The sequence below is a fragment of the Rattus norvegicus genome, chromosome 10, assembly GCF_036323735.1.
Source record: "Rattus norvegicus strain BN/NHsdMcwi chromosome 10, GRCr8, whole genome shotgun sequence".
NCBI classification, from domain to species: Eukaryota; Metazoa; Chordata; class Mammalia; order Rodentia; family Muridae; genus Rattus; species Rattus norvegicus.
The window spans coordinates 38536710-38557773 of NC_086028.1; the positions used below are offsets into that span (position 1 = coordinate 38536710).

At 43.8% G+C, this 21064-nt stretch overlaps 1 long non-coding RNA gene and 1 pseudogene across 1 annotated transcript; one reads left to right on the forward strand and one right to left on the reverse strand.

The window, feature by feature from the left end:
- Positions 1-3823: 3823 nt before the first annotated feature.
- Positions 3824-10710, reverse strand: LOC134480792 (uncharacterized). The gene is made up of 2 exons (XR_010055614.1): positions 10085-10710; positions 3824-5254 (listed from the first exon to the last, which is right to left on the reverse strand). It is a non-coding gene; the product is annotated as an uncharacterized LOC134480792 (long non-coding RNA).
- Positions 10711-15388: 4678 nt separating this feature from the next.
- On the forward strand, positions 15389-19171 carry Cdk4-ps2 (cyclin-dependent kinase 4, pseudogene 2; annotated as a pseudogene).
- The last annotated feature ends 1893 nt before the right edge of the window (positions 19172-21064 follow it).

Sequence of the window (21064 nt, forward strand, 5' to 3'; positions counted from 1 at the left end):
TATTTTTCTTGAAAGAGTGGCATCTTTTGTGGCTGTAGAGATAGCTCAGATAAGACTCTTATTTAAGAGTCCAGATTGCTCCTCCAGAGGACCTTGACTTGGTTCCTAAAAGCCCTAGGGAGGCTCATAGGCTCAGCATCATATGCTTGGTGCATAGACAAGACAGACTTGCAGGCAAAACACCCATACACATAAAATAATAGTAATATATATATATGTTATATACTATATAACACATTATATAGTATATAAATATATATAAATTATATATTATACATATAAATTTATTATATATAAATTATATACATTATATATAATACTATTTAAAAGGGGTGGATTTTGAGACTGGTGATGAGAAAGGGGGCAACGAATTTTAATTCCCAGACTCTCTACATTTTATGTTCTTGAGTCATTTTGTTGTTTCTTGATTTAAGAAACAGTAAAATTTTAACTTCAAGATTAAGGATATTAGACTAGGGTTAATCTCTCAAGATTTGTAATTTTTACAATTAACACAGGAGCCAACTTATTAAAAAAACAAAAACAGGGGTTGGGGATTTAGCTCAGTGGTAGAGCGCTTGCCTAGGAAGCGCAAGGCCCTGGGTTCGGTCCCCAGCTCCGAAAAAAAGAAAAAGGAAAAACAAAAACAAAAACAAAAACAAAAAACTGCCAGAGTTGGTGGCAGAGGACTTTAATCAAGTCTGGTTTATATAGCTAGTTCCAGGCTCTCAAACAAACAAGAAAAAAAAGACCTTACCATGGAGCCCATTATTTTGCTCTAGTAATATATCCTATCAATAAAAAGCATAAAGCAAAATAAAACAAAAACAAAAAATCAAAACCTAGCAACTGTGTGATTCTGAAGCAACACCATCTAATAAAATAAGACGTTACATTTATAATTTTATTTATATTTACTTTTTTGAGATGAGATTTGCTATACTGCCCTGGCTTGCTCAACAGCTTTGACCTCAGGTGATCCACCTTCCTCCTCAGCAGGAACAATAGGTGCAGTGCAGCAGGCATACATTATAATTACAATTAACAGCTTCCGCAGCCGTTAGTAACGTTTCTCGTTACATAGACAAAAGCAACTTAAGGGAGAAAGGGTTTGTTTGGGCTCCTGGTCAGAGGGTGGAGTCAGTCACTCTGGGAAGGCATGGTGGCAGGAGTCAGCTTGTCACAGTCTATCCTCAGCCAGGAAGCCAGGAGTGATAAATGCTGGTGCTTAGCTTGCTTCTCCTCTTTATTTAGTCCTGGACCCCAGGCCATGGACCGGATGCCACCCACTGTTAGGGATACTCTTCCCACTTCAACTAACCTGATCTAGAAACTTCCTCACAGATATGCCTAGAGATTTCCCTCTTAGGTGATTCTAGACCCTGTCAAGTTGACAACAATCATTATCACAACTGTATTAACAACAATTTCCAGATTTAGTAACTAAAAGTTTTACGTGGTCAGATTCAAATTTTGCATAAAGAACTAAGAGTTTGAAGTATAGTTACAGATTCACATGTGCGGGGACATGTGAAGTCGAGTTGGAAGTGGCTGTCCTGTGTTCTCCCTGGCAGGGCTGCCTATCCGTTAGCGCTGGGGTGTGGCTCAGTGGGAGAGTGCTTACCTCACATGCACCAGGCCCTGGATTGGATCCCAGTCTGGTAAGAAAGGCTTTTCTTTAAAAAGTATGCAATTAACTGTAACAGTATATTTAACCTAATGTATCAGGAACATTATTATTTTGGTTTATTATTATTATTTCAACAAACCAGTTTCTCATATCCTAAAATATTATTAAACATTTCAAAATAATTGCAAGTTTCTGTCAAAGACGTGTTAACTCATGTCTGAGAAAGCAAGGTAGAATTAATATGGAGATTTAGAAGTATATGTCATTCTTATTAAAAATCATTTATCCTGTTTTTCATACTGAGTATGAAATGTGTCCAATGTGTATTTAAATGAGTCCAATGTGTATTTAAAGCATGTTTCAATGGAACCTCGTGAGGCGCACCTTTAAATACTTTGCAGCTGCATTTACTTAGTGGTTACTTTATTGGGTGGTACTTTTTTTTTTTAAGGTGGTATTTCTCTGTGTAGTCCTGGCTGTCCTGATCTCCCCTAGTAGACTAGGCTGGTCTTGAACTCCCAGAGATACACCAAACTCCTGCCTCTGAATGCTGAGATTAAAGAGGTGCCCCCACTGCTTGGCAGAATTTAACAATTTAAGAATTTAAGGATTGAAATATCGCAAGCTATCCCTGCCTTGTGAAAATGCCATTTAAAGATTTTGTTTTTTTCCTCTTTTTACTGTTTATTTTCATTTGTTTGTGTTTGTAGTCCTGGGGACTGAACCTAGGGCCTATATATGCTTTAAAAGCAGAACAAAATAAAACAATACAACCACCATAGCATTCAATGCTTGCTAGGTCCTAAACTGAAAACAAAAATACAGAAGTGGGAATCTAGCATTCGGTTCTTAGACAAGGAAATAGAAACATTTCCGGCACATGTGTTGTGGTACATGTATAATCCTCATGTTTGGAACAGTGGCTAGAAGATCCTAAATGAGAGGATCAGCCTGGGCTACACAGTGAGCTCCAGGCCTGCCTGGACCTCAAGGTGGGACCCTTCAGAAGCAATGTTCATTGCTTGCATTTGACCATTCAGTCTCTCTCTTTCCTCAATGGCGTAGCTATGCCTTTAAAAGAGAATTTGCTTCTTGCTAACACCTTCCTCATTTGGCATTACAAAGAAAGAAAGCACAACTTCTTGTTAATAATCAAGTGTCTTGTATTCTAAAATATTATTGAACATTTCAGAATAACAGGAAGCCTCTGTGAAAAGACTGTTGACTCCTGTCCAGAGAAAACAAGGTAAAAACAAATCTTATTTTACCATACAGCAATACCAGTTTATATTATAATAGAAAATGCTGGGATTTGCAGGATGGCTCGGTGGGTAAAGGACTGGCTGTCAGTCCAGTGACCTGAGTTTGATTTCTGGGATCCATGTGGTGGAAGGAGAGCATTGTCTTTCAAAAGTGTTTCCCTCTGACTTCCACGTGTGTAGTGGCAGCACACACACACACACACACACACAAATGTAATTTTAAAAAATTAAAATTTAGATGGAAAACAACTAGGGAAGACACTAGGGTTAACCTCCGGAAACTACACACACGTACACATGCAAGTACATGCATGTACCTGTGCAGACACATGCATACATACAAAAGAATCTTAGATTAAATGGATTCAAACAGGAGCAGCTATGATGCCAGGCCTCCTAGATGGCAGTCGGTGGTCTCTGTTTCCCTGCCTCTTGATACTGTTAGCCTATGGAAGTGTCTTCCCTCTGGTGTCCCCATGGCGTCTGCAGCTAAAGCAAATTGCGATAATGATGGCACTGACATGGGTTCCTCTGAAACTGTCCTTTGGTCTCCTTGTCTTAGTGGTTTCTATTTGACCTTGTAACCTGCTCCTGGGTTTCCAGTTATTACTTCTTCCCATGTGTCTCAGGTTCTATTGCTGTAAAGAGACACCATGACCATGGTAATTTCTTGTTTGTTTGTTTTATTTGTTTTGTTTTGTCTTTTTGATGACAGAGTTTCCTCTGGGTAGCAGTCATGGCTGTCTTGGAACTTGATCTGTGGACAGGCTGGCCTTGAACCCACAGAGATCCACTTGCCTCTGCCTCCTGAGTGCAGGGATCGAAGGTGTTCACCAGCACTAGCTGGCAGAGCATGGTAATGAAAGATCCCACGCAGAGAGACCTTTACTCAAGTCTTGGGAAATCGCGGACCCCAGACACAGAGAGACCATTTTGGATGTAATAAGCAAAGGCGAGGTTTATTACGGAGACCTATTATAGAGATCTCCGGGCCGACACGTATCCCGCGCAGGAGACAGAGGTGTCGGCCCCGAAACTCAAAAGTCAGAGGGTTATATAGAGAAGGCTAGGGGGTTTTGGCGTGGTTACATACAATTGGCTCATTTAAACATAGCAGTGAGAACAAAGCAGAAAGAGTACGTGTTAGAAGTCAGGGGCTTATCAGGGTCTGGAGGATGGCCCTGAGTGAGCTGGGGGGAGATGTCTTCCTGCCAGACGTCCCATGAATCAGTCCCATTAACTCAGGCTGGTTCCTGCATTCCTTTTCTTTATGGCTTGTCAGTCCTGCCTGAACAGTGTTTCCTGTGCTCCTTTATCTTTATGGCCTGCTAGTCTTGGCTGCAGGGCTTAGCCCTGGGTCTGTGGCCTTTTGGGGTTTATTCTTTTAATTTTTATATTTCTAATCCTGGAATTCGTATAATTTTCTTTTCATTCCCGTCTTCTCCTATTAAATAATTCTAATCTTAGAATTTTGATATCAAGTCTTATTTGGTCTCACCAGTTGTCTTAACTGACTGGTACTGTTGTCTCACAACCATCAACCGCACAGCACCCACTCAGTTTTTAACAAAAGCAATTAACCTGTTTGTCACTCAGGAGCCAAAAACTAAAACCAAGAAAATTATTAATAATGGCCCAGCTGTAGCAGAGAGTAGGGTAGTCATCCAGGGAGATCTACTAAACTAGCTCTCAAACCATCTCTTATGTGTTTTTCTGTCTGTCTTTGTCTAACCCTTTTTTAAGTTTATTTATGGAGTCCTTAATTACTCTTGAATAAGCAACATTTTTTCAGTGTAGCACACAGGCTCCTTCTTTAAGGAATATCAGGTCTAATCTTTTCTTATTTTGAAGGACTACCTCTGAGAGGGAGGTTAGGTATTCTTGGAGGTCAGCTAAAAAGTCTTTGGCATCAGGATTCTATCTGGACACTATCTAAACCTATACACCAAGGTCATGACTGTCTTTCAGAACTTCTAAACTTATATAGGTAGTGATCCCTGAGGCACAGTCCCAAGAAGTGTTAGGAGTATTAACATATGTAATGTTACATCATTTGTAATAGAAATCAAGCCTATCTCCACACCTATCTCGATGGAACCCAGGACAAACATGACTGAATTTCCCTCTAGGTCCCAGCTCTCAGCCCTAACAGCTAGTACACGGCTGGTGAGGGCTGAGAATTGACGGCTGTCAGGGTGGTCAGCAGCACCAGGTACGGTCCTTTCCAGCGAGGCTCGAGTGTCTGGGCTCAGTGTAGCTGCTTCCGACCTGGAACTGATGGGATGTCTCAGGGGTCTCCAGGGCATAGGCTGCTGTCAGCTGTGAGCAGATTTCTTTCTGTATCACCTGTAGGTCTTTTAGCCTGGCACACAAATCATTATTACTATGGCACTATGACATGTTGGTTCAGTAACATCATCTAATACAGTCAGGGGAGCTGAGGCCCCATATAAGATCTCAAAGGGGGTAAGGCTGAATTTGGAAGGGATATTTCTTGCTCTGAAGAGAGCAAGAGGGAAGGAGTGTCACCCAGTCTGTGCCAGTCTCTATGGTCAATCTGTTCAGGATCTCTTTTAAAATTTTATTTATTTACTCTACCTGTCCTGAACTTTGAGGTCTGTAAATATAATGTAATTTTTAATTGACCTCTAAATACTTGGCCACACCCTGGCTTACCTTGGCAACGAAAGTAGGGCCGTTGTCTGACCAGATTACCTTGGGCATTCCAGACCTGGGGAAGATTTCTTTCAGTATCTTCTTGATGATTGCAGAGGCCGTCTCTCGTTTGGTGAGGAAAGCTTCTGTCTATTTCTGAAAAAGTATCTACAAGCACTAGGAGATTATATTTTTCTGGTTTTATCTCAGTGAAGTTCACTTCGACTTTTCGTTAAACTCTCTAGGTCTCTTTGTCCTGTTTGTTTGTTAAGCATTTATTTATTGACGTATTTTATACTTTTTACTGTCTCTCTGGCTAAAATCTTAAAGTCTATTATATACACTTAACTATTTGGACAAATTTTTTATCTCTTAAATGAGTCTATTTTTTTATTTGGCAAAGTGAGTCTTTTCTTTGTTCTCTGGGGAGTATAGCTTCCCCTCAAGTGTGTCATTGTCCTTTATCTTTTAAGCAATTTGGGGCTTTTCTAAGTGAGGCCATCCCTTAGTCCGATCCTAGTTCTCAGTGGCTGTCTCTTGCAGGTCTGTAACCAGGATAGGCTCCTGCATAGCCATTTCCTGAGCCACTTTATCTGTTTTGTTACTGTCCCATGTCACTGAATCTCTTTCCTCCTGATATCCTGAGCAATGAATAGTACTCACAGTTGTTGGCTTCATCAGGGCATCTAAGAGATGGCAAAGGCATCTGTGGTGCTGATGTGCTGGGGGTTGGGGTTCAGCCATTCTAGATGACACTGTGTTGTCCACCATGGCAGCACCCACTTGTCTCTGACCTTCATTCATGAAGAGAACTGTTCCCGTCTGTGAACAAGGTCCTCGGCTTTCAGCAGGGGTCAATCAGCCAGTCGCAGAGGTCTTTCCTCTACCCATGTGCTTCTGTCAGTGTTTGACACTCGTGCTGTGGTGGCTCCAGGTCTGGATTGGGCAGCAAGGTGACCAGATTGTCCCCAACCGGTGGAGAATCTAGTCCATGGCAGCTGACCAGTGGTCCCATCTTTGGACACTCTATCAGCCACTCTATCACAGTTTAAGTCCTGGATTGGGTGATAATTGTTAGTGCCCGGCTGGCAGGAGTGATGTGTTCCAAGCAGAAAAGCACTAAGCCATTCATCTCCCAGCATCAGGTACTGGTGCACTGAGACAGGTCTTAAGCTCCACATACACAGTCTATAGATATGTATACACATGGCCCCATCCAGCCATTTCAGCCACGCAAGCCAATTTGGAGAGCAATTTTCTCATGAGCAAGGGATAGGGGCAGTCAGGGATGACCATGAAGTAGTGGGTGGGTTACCCGGCCCACGCCAAGGTCCACTGTTCTTCGGGCAGTCCATAAGTATTGTTCGTTGTCAGTGGCTCCTTGCACTCAAGGTCTTTGGATATTGGCCCACTGGAGCATAGGAGCACAGAGCATTGGGTCCCTGTATCCACAAAACAACTGGGCAGGCTTCTCTTCTATCTCTGTGTATAGCCAGCACCAAGAGGCTCTCCAGTGTCCCCTCTTGTTCTTTCTGGGGCAGTCCCTGACCCAATGTCCTTTTTTTTCATATTAGGCACACTGATCTTTAGTCAGGAATTCTCTTCTGTTGTCAGGTACTATCTTCCTAGGTTCCCTAACTACTGTGGCCAGTATGTGTTCTTCTCTTGTCTTTTATCTCTCTTTAGCTCTCTAACTTCTTTTTTTTTTTGTCTCTTTTCTTCCCTAGCTTTCTGTTCTTTTTACCTCTTTCTTTTTTAACCTTACTTTCTCTGTAACTTACACTAACTCTCAGCAACTTAACTTAACCCTTCAAATTTTTGTAACTTTTTCTTCATATCTTTTCTTTATCTTAGCCAGATTGGTGGGGCATTTTCTAGCCCCTCAGAGACCCACCCTTGGAGCCTGGCAGCAGACCTGGCACTCCCTACCTTTAGGCGTTTGAAGAGAGCAGGCAGAAGTGAGGGCCTTCCATCGTGTCTGGAACATTTTTTCTGGCCTCTAGTAGGATTTCGTCTTTCCTCGGTGGTAAAGAAGACCTGTAACAGTTACTAACAAGCATCTCAAATGGGATGGTGAGAAAACAAGGGAATCTTGAGAATAGAGGTCCACTGAAGAGGGCAAATAGCATTTAGTCACACAGCTAAGCCAGGAGGCTTTCTTGGGACAAAAAGACCTTGTGTCTGTGAAACAGAGAAGTGAGCAGAGGGGCAGTCTATCTGTTACAGGTTGTCTCTCCGGACTTAGATTTTCTCTTAAGGAGTACCTTCCTTTAGTGCCAGCTCAGTGGCTCTGTCTCTCAATAAACCCAGCCTCTGAAGGACACTAGGCTTCTAGTAAGAACTAATAACAAAAGGATGGAGAGACGTTAGAACCTGGGTGTTAGATACTAAGCAGCTGACAAAAGAATTGTAACCAGTTCACCTGGGGCTTTCAGGACCTCAGTAGCAGCCCTTTACCAAACTTTCTCAGTGGGCTAAAGGCCCATGGAAAAGAAAACATTAATCCTGACCTCGGCCACAGCCAAAGCCTGAATTCTAAATTCAAACTGGCAAAACAAAACAAAGTTCTTTACAGTTTGTTGTAGATTCTTTGAAACTATTTTAGGGGCTTCTCTGCCCCCCAACCTGGGACATTTCTACCACAGGTGCAGGAACTGGCTGCTGTGGGGATAGGATCAAAGGCATTCTCCATGCTAATGATGACCAGTGAGAAAAGTAATTTAATGCTGGAGACTGGCTCCTCTCTTGGAATAGGGCCAGCAGATAAGGCAGGCTCCTTAAAGAACTTCTCTTAATGAGCACCCTCTTTCTGTGAGCAAGAGTTGAAGGTCTGGTCACTAAAAGCAGAAATTCTTTTCTTGTTCTTGTTTTTCTTAGAGTCCTCTCCCACCTCACTCGCAGCCTTTTTAGATTATTCTTTATGTAGCATTTTTAACACAGCCTGTCCCTTTTTTATAGCCTGTTGACAGCATTTCTGATCTTTTAGGCAGCTACGCACTAAGTGTCAAACCGGCTGAAACTCCGCCTTTAAGATTCCTTGTTCTCAAGCAAAATTTAAATCCTTTTCTAGCTTATCTCAGCTGTCTACTGTGAGATTCCCAGAGATGGCGAACCAAGGTGTAGTAATTCACTAAGAAATCTCTCTATAGTGTTTCTTTTTACCTTAAGCCTTTTACTTTTAAACAGCTCCTGAAGAGCCAGAAAAATTGGGTGAGACTTGAGAAGTCCCCATGCTCGCTGTAGCAGCTCCGCAGCTAATTTTACTCCCCCCTACTGTGTGCTGGGAGCACAAGCACAGATAAAACACTATGTTTTAAAAACTTAACGTTGGCTATCAACCAACACACCGCCACTAGAGCGGGGTCCATAAAATTAAGTTTTCTACTCACTATATTTGTTCTATAGCAGGCGGCCTAATCTGGGGAACTTTTTTATTTACGAGAGGTTTTGTCCTCAAGGTTTTTGTTAATGTCTGTTTACACAACTGTTAACAGCAGCTAGGCTGATCAAGGGGAGTAAAGGGAGGGGCCTCTCTCCTTGGGGAGGAGGCTCAAGAGAGAAAGACAAAACTCCCTGGCAGAAAACAATTTTTCTCAAGCAAATTATTTTTAACTCTTAACTTAAGCACCAAGAGGACCAAGTAAAACTCTATGACGAACAAAGCAAACAGTTTCATGATTTCAAACACAGTCGTCAGTCCAAGATTTTAAACACAGTCGTCAGTCCAAGATTTCAAACACAGTCGTCAGTCTAAATTTAAAAACGAAACAAAAGCCAAAAAGACACTTGACAATACCACAGAAAACAAGCCAGACAAACAATATCAAGACAAAGCATCTTATAACCAACTTTCACAGATGCCTGGTACCTTCAGTACGTGGCCCAAACTGCAGCTTAACCTTAGCTGCTTTTGGGATGAGATGGACCATCTGATTCCACCTCCCAACAGGATTCCAGAGTGTCCTCTTGTCCTAACGACCAAGCACACTTGTCCGTGCCTATATTTAAATAGGCAGCCGAACTCGACCTCTGACGGAGTGGGATTCCTCGTCCACTCCCGCCTAGGTAAAAGGAGCATTCCATCTCCTTTGTTCCAGAAAACCAGAGTCAGGTCCTCCTGACTGTCCATAGCCGGGCTCTCCCGACTGTTCTCCGCCCGTGGAACGTCTTCCAGGGGCTGCAGCCTTGCGGGCCCGGGGCGTCCCCCCTTCCGCAGCCAGAGGGTCCTCACGAACCACAAAGGCAGCTGCACTGAGTGGGGATACACATCCACTCTCCTAGAACAGGGCAGGAACACACATCCACCCTCCTAGCACAGGGCAGGAATACACATCCACCCTCTCAGCACAAGGCAGGAACACACATCTGCCCTCTTACCACAGGGCAGGAATACCCATCTGTCCTCTTAACACTGACCAGTATTAAGACACACATATACACACACACACACACACGGTGGAACCAAAACAGAGACAGACACAGACTGACAAATGCGGCGCCGCTCACACAGAAACACTCAGACAAACATCTAACTCACCTCCAAGGGGTCTTCGGAGTCTGGGGTGGTCGCGAAGATCCCGGACGAGCCCCCATTATTATGAAAGATCCCACGCAGAGAGACCTTTACTCAAGTCTTGGGAAATCGCGGACCCCAGACACAGAGAGACCATTTTGGATGTAATAAGCAAAGGCGAGGTTTATTACGGAGACCTATTATAGAGATCTCCGGGCCGACACGTATCCCGCGCAGGAGACAGAGGTGTCGGCCCCGAAACTCAAAAGTCAGAGGGTTATATAGAGAAGGCTAGGGGGTTTTGGCGTGGTTACATACAATTGGCTCATTTAAACATAGCAGTGAGAACAAAGCAGAAAGAGTACGTGTTAGAAGTCAGGGGCTTATCAGGGTCTGGAGGATGGCCCTGAGTGAGCTGGGGGGAGATGTCTTCCTGCCAGACGTCCCATGAATCAGTCCCATTAACTCAGGCTGGTTCCTGCATTCCTTTTCTTTATGGCTTGTCAGTCCTGCCTGAACAGTGTTTCCTGTGCTCCTTTATCTTTATGGCCTGCTAGTCTTGGCTGCAGGGCTTAGCCCTGGGTCTGTGGCCTTTTGGGGTTTATTCTTTTAATTTTTATATTTCTAATCCTGGAATTCGTATAATTTTCTTTTCAGTAACTCTTATAAAGGAAAGCATTTACCCTCGCTTCCATACAGTTTCAGAGGGTTGGTCCATTTTCATCATGGCAGTAAGCATGGATGCACAGACGTGGTGGTGGTGAAGTACCTGGGAGTTTTATGGAGAGCCGCAAGCAGCAGGGAGACTCTAGGCTTGGCATGGGCTACTGAAACCTCAAACCCCACTTTCAATGATACACTTTCTCCAACAAGGTCACACCTCTTAATCCTTCAAATAGTGCTACTCCCTGGTGACCAAACATTCAAAAATCAATGGGAGAGAAGAGTTCCTTTTCAAACCACCACACCAATTTAATTCAAATTCCAGGAATAATGAATCCTGCTGTCAATCATGTTGCTGGGAATCAAAGTGAGTAGTCAAGCAATCACTATTTCTATGACTCTCTCATGCCAGCAGGACCCTCAAAACCAACTCAGACCAGGTTCAACCACATCACTCTGATCACAAGGCATACACTTGCCTCTTCCCACCCTGTTGGTTTTGTCTCCTTTCTGTCGATAAACTTGGAGCTATTGTTAATACCCAGAATAGGGTTGCTTTTCTTTGTTTGTTTGTTTTTTAGGGTGAGGCTACATCCATTGTCTTCCCAAGCTGGGCACAGAGAAAATAACTTCTCTTTCTGTTTTGATATCACTCCTCTCTCTCTCCCCACTCCCCACCCCGAGCGCATGTCCGTGTGGGTGTGTGCATGCATGTTCCTCTCTCTGTCTCTCTCTTTCCTGTTTGGACTCCAAAAGATACATCTAGTAGAATCTGGTCTGTTTAGATCCCCAGAGTTAGGCTTCTGGTAACAGTTATAAAACTTATTTTAATTTAAAACATTTTACTTTATATGTGTGGGTGTTTTGCCTACTGAGGCTTGCAGAGTATCTTGGGTGTGCTGCTTCAGTGTCTTTAGAGTCTTGAGAGAGGTAGCCGTTTGTCATCTGGGAGACTGAGAATCACGAGGCTGACAAACATTTGCTATTTTAAGCTTCAGGTTTGGGGATGTTGTGCTCTGAGATAATAGATAACTAGCACACAGACTATTTGAGTCAGTCCAGATGTTAAACTTCTGATAAACAGACACACCTTTTTTAATAGTTTCTGAGATAAGAGGTAGTGCAGTATATGACTGAGAACATAGTCTCTGGTTATGGCAGAAATGATCAGACGATGACTCAGCCCATGAAATGCTTAATGTTGTCAGCTCAACAAGATCTAAAATCACCTAGGAGATAAGTCTCTGGGCAAGCTTGGAAGGGATTATATAGACGTGGCTGATGAGGTGGTAAGACCCAGCTTAACTCTTGACTACATGACCTATGGCCGGGGCTATAGACAATAAAAAGGAGAGGGAGGGCGAGGGGAAGGGGACAGACAGAGGCAGGCAGAGACTGAGTACTATCATTTCTTTCTTTCTGCTTTTTGGTTATGCATGTGAAGTGACCAACTGGTTCCTCAAGTTCTTCCATCCTTAGTTCCCTACCACAGTGGACTGCACTCAAACTATGAGCCAAAATAAACCCTTTCTCAAGTTGCTTTGGTTAGGGTATTTTATTACACGCAGGAGACAAGTAGGTGACAATGGATAAAGTGTTCTTTGTCCAAGCCTGATGATCTTATTTGGTTCACCAGAACCTATGTTTAAATAAAACAGAAACAAAACAAAAAACTGGATGTAGTAGTAAGTACCTATAATCCCAGTGCTAGGAAGGCCAAAGGGGGGATCCCTGGGTCTCTCTGGCCAGCCACACTAACCAATTAGCCAGTTGCAGGTTCAATACAAGACCCTGTCTGAAAAAATAAGGTGAAGAACAATTGAGAAAGACACACAATATCAACCTCTGGCCTTCACATGCACACATAAAAGTGCACACATGCATGAGTGTGTGCACACACATAGACACACATGCATGAACATTTATACACGAAAACAGAAAGGAAGGGAGGAAGGAAGGAAGGAAGGAAGGAAGGAAGGAAGGAAGGAAGGAAGAAAGGAAGAAAGGCAGAAAGAAAGAAAAAAGTTAAAAAACCAAAATCCAACTGCTGACTTCAATTTCTGTCCTGTGAGCTTAGGAAGGTTTGAGTGTCTTCCAGCCTTTAATTTCCCATGATGATAGCACACATTGAGTGTGCAATAAATGTCAGCTGTGCTTATTAGTTTTATTTTGAGTCATTGAGAATAAAAGAGCACATTGAAAGCCATGAATTCTCCATTGACTTGGTTGTGTGCACTGGAGCTGTCAGCAGTTATTTGCTTGAGGAAGAGGAAGCCTCCAAAGGAACAAGTACTAGGAAGAGGAACTCGTGTGTACTGGGCAGGGAATGGAAGTTAATATGGGTATTATGAGGTTCCTAAAAAAAAAAAAAGAAATTATATTTACTACATGATCTAGCATCTCACTTCTGGGAAACCTGTGTGTGTGTGTGTGTGTGTGTGTGTGTGTGTGTGTGTGTGTGTGTGTGATATTTTTTGGTTGTAGTCAAGACTGTGACAGATACATCTGGAAACAACTTATAGAAGGACAAGCTTATTTTGGTTCATCGTTGATGTTAATTTATGTTGAGTTTTTGTCCCACTCCTCATCTAGCTCCCGATTACAAGATGCAGAAACCTGGAATTTAATTTACAAGCTGCTGACACTGTGCTGAGCAGGTTCTGAGCTATTCTAATCCTGCTAGGAAATTAATAACCAGACAAATGCCCTTTACTTGACAATTGAGTCTTGCTTTGATTCATGTGTGTCTTCAATGTGAACTCCTTATGGCCACATGCTCATGTATCACAGTAGCCAATGAATCCCTTCTCTAATCCACCTAGTGGTGGTGGTAGCAGGAAATTCCTTGCTACCCACCCCAATGTTCTAGGTTCCTGAATGAAAGACATACACGCAGCCTTATATTTTAATATGCCTCAAACGGCTCAATGGTTGGGTCACTCCAAAACTTCCATGTGGCTAACACCTCCTCTCCAATATTCCTGAGTTATTACTTACTAAAATTTATATTGCATCTTTGCTGTCCTATACCTAGTGTGAGTGGGGCTGAAGCCTCTCTTCCCTGGCTCTTAGACGATTGCTAGGCTCTCTCTTCTGCACCTCTCAGGCCTGGTGGTCTTTACCCCTTTCCCAGCCTGGTGGCTATATTTTCTTCTTCCTTTGGTCCCTTGCCCTGCATCCTAAAGTCTTCCTGCCCAGTCATTGGCTGCTGACAACTTTGTTTACCAATCAAAACCAACTGGGGGGCGGGGGAATTGAGCGTCTTATATGTGGATATTCATGCAATTTTGGGGATCCAATTCGCATAATACAAGCTTTAGACCAAATCCACAGTAATAATGGTCCATCCTCATGGTCCATCCTGCCTCATGGCAGTCTCCTATTTCTACCTCCTCTCTCCTTCCTCTCATGGTCCCTACCTGAGACCTCCTCCTCGATCTCCACTCCTGCCTTCCTCTCTCTCCCGCCCAGTCATTGGCACTAGCCTATGACTGTTAACTAATCAGGAACTATTGGGGCAGCATTCTTTACAGTACATTGTTCAATATTGTGCCCCCAGATCAGGTTGCATAGACTGGGGAACAGAACTCAGCTTCTGAATGCACAGCACAAAAGATCCAACAGCTCATGGCTTGGGTAGTTTCAGTCTATGATCCAGCTGGCTCCATTGTTTCAAGGGCTATGGTTAGACAGAACATCATGATGGAGAGTGTGTGGTAAAGATACTCACTTCATTGCAACTATGAAAGCAAAGGAGTCCTAGGACAGGGACAGTGCTAAGACACACCCTTCAAGGGCACCTCCACCACACCCCTGTGATCCATTTTCTCTAACTCCTTGTGATGGTTTGCATATGCTTGGCCCAGAGAGTGGCACTATTAGAAGATGTGGTCTTGTTGGAGGAAGTGTGTCACTGTGGAGTGGGCTTGGAGACCCTCCTCCTAGCTGCCTGAGGATGCTCAGTCTGTTCCTGGCTTCCTTCAGATGAAGATGTAGAACTCAGCTCCTCCTGCACTATGCCTGCCTGGATGCTGCCATGCTCCCGCCTTGATGATAATGGACTGAACCTCTGAACCTGTAAGCCAGCCCCAGTTAAATGTTGTCCTTTATAAAGCTTACATTGGTCATGGTGTCTGTTCACAGCAGTAAAACTGTAACTAAGTCACTCCTTCTACTCTATTCAAATTTTGAATCTGTTACTGGTACAATTCCATTACAATCTAGTACAATTCCATTAATTGTACTAGCTCCCTCACAATCTATAGTCTGCATAAGATCCTGCATGGGGATCCATACAAAAGGAGGTATGCTTTATGAACATCCTAAGGGCTTCTCAATCCAATCAAGATTAAATATCAAGTTTGGGGTTGGGGATTTGGCTCAGTGGTAGAGCACTTGCCTAGCAAGCGCAAGGACCTGGGTTCGGTCCCCAGCTCCGAAAAAAAAGAATAGAAAAAAAGTATCACTAAGTTTTTTGTTCAGATAACTGAGAAAACTGTAAAACGTTATTTTCATTGGGTAGGAACATCAGACTGGAGGAATGGAAGTTTCTCCATCTCGTCTGACAACATCCTAAGTACTACTACCCTGAATCTGATGTTCTAGGTAGAAAACAGCTATGAGCTAGCAGGATATGGAGGAGGAGACCCTTGGTTGTCAGTGGGAATGCCGTACATACTCTACGGCATTCCACAGGTGTTCAATCTTGAAAACAACAATATGGACCAGGGAGATGTCTCAGTGGGTAAAGTTCTTGCTGCATAAGCTTGAGAGACTGAATTTGGATTATCAAAACCCAGGTAAAACCTGGGCAGGGCAACACATGCTTATAATCCCAGTGCTGAGAGGTGGAACAGAGACAGGTGGATCCCAGGAACTCTCAGGATCCAGGAGTGTTGTAGAATATTTATTGTAAGTGTCTATGATTCGCTGAAGAATGATATCCCAGACTTACACAGTAAAAGTGAAGAGTGTTTTATTCTGCAGAAGTGCAGCATGCTGGGGGATCCCTTTCCAAGATGGAGACAACCAAGCGAGCTTGCAGGCCTGATTTAAAGCATAGTAGGGGAATTCTGGGGTAGGTGGCCTTTATCTTGTTCCATCTCTAGGAACATTCTAGAACCATTATCGGGGAATGGGGGTTGGAAACTGCTGCTGGGGAGGTCTAGTAACTGTGGCAGACCAATTGCCCTTGCCTCAGGCCAGGTGGAGGACAGTTTCTGATGGCCGAGCAGTTTCTGCCTGAAGCTGGGATTTTTTTTTTTCCTAGTTACTGACTTGACTGAGCTTGCCTGGACTTGCCCAGTTCTTAGGCCTAGTCTCCTGAACTGCCAATTTGAATCCTGTCATGGAGTCAGTCTAGCTTTCTCACTATCACATGGTGAAGACCCAGATCTTGAACTGTAAGAATCTGTTTCTAATTGTGGTGTGCTCAGCCCTAGCACACCCTCTTAATCCAAGAGCTAAATAAAGTCAATCATAGGTCAAGAAGCAAAGCAAGGAACCAGCTAACAGGGAGTGAACATAATTAAACAGAAGGGGAGGGGGTTGTCTTTGAGTTGAAGGGTATTTAGGCTTTTACCACAGTGTCTGGCTCCTGAGTCTTCAGTTGGTAAAATCGAAGTTTGGAATTTAGTTTTTAAAACAACACAGGAACTACACAGTCTAGCTATAAAGATGAGATCCAAGTTTGGTGAAAGATTTTATCTCAAGGCAAAACATTAGAAAATAATACTGGAAGACACCTGAATTCCTGCATGTGAACACATGGGAACATACACAGGTGCACCCACACTCACATGCATTTGCCATATACATGAATACACACACTCTGTATGTATATACAAACAGACATTTAACTCACACCCCATACATCCTATGTGCACACATGTGCACGGCGGACACACACACACACACACACACACACACACACACACCACATATATACCTCACATCACACATATGCCCTATGTACACACATACATATACCCTATGCATACACGCACCCACACTTAACCACAGACACATAAAGAAAGAAAATAATTCCACACTATTAACAGCAGTAATAACTTGAGCTCACTCCTTTTGGGTTACAGCTGCCTGAAATGTGAAGTATCCCCCTTTGAAGACAGACTATCATATTCTAGAATAAATGGGAAAGATGTCAACCATACTAATGTTGGAGATTCAGTTTCTCAGAGAGTGGGAATGCATGCCTATATCCCTGGCTCAGAGGTAGGAGAAACGCAGCCATTGCAAGAACAGCTGAACATGGAAAAACCTTATTTTAAAAAAATAAAGAGACCTGTGTTTATGATCTGACCCATAGCACCCAGCTGCCCAGGACTGATCCCCAGTCTGTGGCACCTCAGAAACGGACTCCCAGGCCCTGATAAAGGGTCACTTCTACAACCCTTGGCCAGGAATAAGGATTCCTTCCTCTGAGAATGGTTACCTCTATAGGAACCAGTGGCTAAAATGGTGTTGGTGCCCTACGGGATGGTGTATAAGGGAGAGAGAGCCCTACAGTGGCTACTTTGTGGCTCTCAAGAGTGTGAGAGTTCCGAGGAGGAGTTGGGAGGGGCTTTCCCACGAGCACAGTTTGTGAGGTGGTCTTACTGAGAGGCCTGGAGGCCTTTGAGCATCCCAGTGTTGTGGTTGTATGGCTAATGGATGTCTATGATACTTCCTGAACTGACTCAGACATCGAGATCACCCTAGTGTTTGAGCATATTGACTAGGACCTAAGGACACACCTGGACAAAGCACCCCCCAAGTTGCACCAGTTGAGCCCATCAAGGATTTGAGATGTCAGTTTCTAAGCGCCTAGATTTTCTTCAAGCCAATAGCATTGTTCACAGAGACCTGAAGCAAGAGAAGCCACAATTGTGTATGCATGGATTTGTTGGCTGTATCTTTGAATAAATGTTTTGTCAAAAGCCTCTCTTCTGTGTAAACTCAGGAGCAGACCAGTCAGGCAAAATCTTTAATCTCATTGAATTGCCTCTGGAAGGTGAATGGCCTCCAGGGGTAGTTCTGGCCAGGGGGACCTTTTCCCTGAGAGGGCCTTGCTGATACAGTCAGTGGCTGCTGGAAATGCTGACTTTTAACCCACATAAGTGGATCTCTGCCTTCTGAGCTTTGTAGCTTTCTTATCTGTACAAGGAAGAAGGTGACCCAGAGAGAGAAGTAGAGTGGCTGCTGACCGTGCTTCTGGACACTTGAGTGGAGAGGACCTCACTGAAAAGGCCACCTCTGCCTTCCTCAGAGGCTCCCGAGACTCCTTCAGCATTTTTCAGACACTAAGCCTTAAATGGCCTTCCCTGCTCCTCCTTATGAGGGTTACCCTCTTGTCCTCTCATCTCTCCACACTAAAGGGTGGGCAGATGTCATCTTCCTCGCTCCCTGACTTATACTGGGGTCCTTTTTCACACAGGGAAACAAAACAAGACAAAGACAAATAAATGCATAAAAGAAAGATGAGTTTCCCCAAAGTTTGGTGACTATGTGGGAGAGACACAGCAGGAACACTGAGCAACTTATTCCTGGTAAAGGCAAGGTCTGAGTAGGTTACTACATGGCAAACATGAGCTCTGGGAATTGGTCGAGAAATGTAATATTCATTCTCTGAACACTCACATTGTAGTTGCCAGATAGGAGGCACACAAGACACTGGTAAGACTCATCAGGGGTCTCACACAGCAGCTAGTGTCAAGAATGAGCAAGAGAGGAGGTTGCTGTGGAAAGCATATGCTGGTGGCTGCTTTACAGTGACTGGCCAGGGAACACTGCTCTGGAAGGTGCTGCCTCGAGCTGAGCGGCAAGGAAGAAAAGGAATGGCTCCGGCGAAGACCTGAAGGAATGCGCCAAGCAAAAGAACAGCGCGTTAACTGAGTGTACGACAGAGGACGTGCCTGGAATGTTTGGGTCACAAAAGGGAGGTGGGGCAGGAACACAGCAATCAAAGTGAGAAGGCCTGGGGCAGAGGTCATACATGCTGGCAGGAGATGAAAAGCACCGAGGAGCACCTGTAGACAGTCCAATGTGTGTCTGCCTGTGTGTGTGAATTTTATCCTGGCTGAGAGACTCCTGGAATGCTTTTGAGCCCAGGAACTGACTGTTGGGTTTAGTCTGGTGCTGCTACATACTCAAATGTTAGATTCTGTACCCCAAGATCTGGTTGCCCGATCTTCCATGCACACTAGCTTTTGTTGTGTAAACCTTGCCTCCCAAGTTACCCCTGATTGGTTAATAAAGATGCCTAGAGCCTGGGCTGGGCAGAAGAGAGCAAGGTAGAGCAAGAGGAGCAAGGGTTCATGGGTTGGGGGTCTCAGCTAGGAGACAAAGGAGGAGAGGTCGAGGAGAGGAGAAGAAAGCTGTCATGGGGTAGGTGGATCGTGAACATGTGACCACGAGGTCTGGCCTGATGAATCAGGAACAGCACAAATGGGACGGATGCAAGTATTTATGGGGATTTTGACAGGGGAAGCAGACGAGACAGCTTAGAAGGTTGACATCTGCCCAGCTTAAAGCTTATCTTTATTTAAAGGTCTCTGTGTCTTTTCATGTGTGTTTTTTTTTTTTTTTTCTCGGAGCTGGGGACCAAACCCAGGGCCTTGCGCTTGCTAGGCAAGCGCTCTACCACTGAGCTAAATCCCCAACCCCTCTCTGTGTCTTTTATTTGGGAGCTACATGGTCTGAAGTTGGGGTAGAAACCCCTAATAGATATTAAAGGCAACAGTGTAGAACACCCCTACAGTGTTAACCATTACAACTGACAAGAAGGAAGGCAGGTTTACTGGTTAGGAAGCCATGATAGCAACACAGGCAAGAACTTTTGATTGTCTAAACCGTGTGGCACTTCTGATTATCTGAACTGTGTGTGGCATCTGTAGAAGAGAGAAACGGATGAAATGGAAGATATTTGGGGAGGAGTGAAGCTCAGTGATAGAACATGCACTTGAGATACATGAGACCCAGGGTTTGGTCCTCATCATCAAATACAAACACAGATAAGTGTAGGTGTGTAAATTGGTGGCATGGCTAGTGCTGTTTTTGTCTAGGGGTCTTGGTCTGGTTCATTTTCTTGTCAGTTAAAGAACTTATAGGTAAGGAAAACCTCAAGCACAACAGGTAAACAGGAGAAGACTGAATGAACAGGTAAGAAAGGCTTTCATTAGGAGTAAGGAAGCACACACATACAATAGACATGCAGGGACAATGACCTTCTGCAGACCAGAAGGGGCACTGGGAAGTCTCTTCTTGAGGAACTGCTCTTCTTTGGCTAGCATCCCAGCTTTCTTGGGTCCCCAACAACGATACCCAATGCCAGCAGAAACTAGTCATAGAAGATTATGTCATCTCTTATCATTTATCAACAAAATGGTGGAATGTTAAGTCTCAAACCCTGGAACAAATGATTGAGGTACCTATTTAACAAATTGCCAAGGGCCATGCAGAAGAAAGGACATGTGGCTTTAGAACTCATGGAATGTGACTCACTGGTTACCACAGCCACATGGGTGAGCCTTGGTGTGGCACAGCACCAAGGACCACATGTCCTGAGTACTTCATGCTGTTATAGTGTTCTGCTCTGCTTGCTGCCCTCACATCCCTCTTAATCTAAGAGTCATATGAAAACCTTAAGGGGGCTTCTGGTCCCTCACTGGGCAGTAATATCTCTGGCACTCACAATAATAATGCTTGATCTCTTCCAGGCATTGCTGTTGGAGCAGATTAATGATTTAATCATGACCCTAGGAAAGAACTTACAGATGTAGATTGTCAGCAATGACCACCACCATTAGAAACCATTAGGAAAAATAAAATTGCTACTGAAGCTAGGCTGAGATGTATTTATTACTGGTTCTGATATAGAAAATCTTAGGGAAAAATCTGAAGTTCAGAATGGCACCCTCTAAGTTAAGCTAGGAACCTTTTATGATCAGGGAACAAGAACAATGGCAGCGCTGGCTGTTGTGACTCTCACTGCGGCTGGACTGGTGATGATTGATTTCTTATGCCCAATTTTGTCCTCAGCTTCCTGATATGAGTTATTAAGAATTGCTGATGAGGGCTGGAGAGATGGCTCAGTGGTTAAGAGCACTGACTGCTCTTCCAGAGGTCCTGAGTTCAATTCCCAGCAACCACATGGTGGCTCACAACCATCTGTAATGGGATCTGATGCCCCCTTCTGGTGTGTCTGAAGACAGCTACAGTGTACTTATATATAATAAATAAATAAATCTTAAAAAAAAGAATTGCTGATGAATAGGTATGCATTTTGTGGATTTAAGGTAGATACGACTGATTTTCTTTTAAAGAAAAAAAATTTTTTTAATG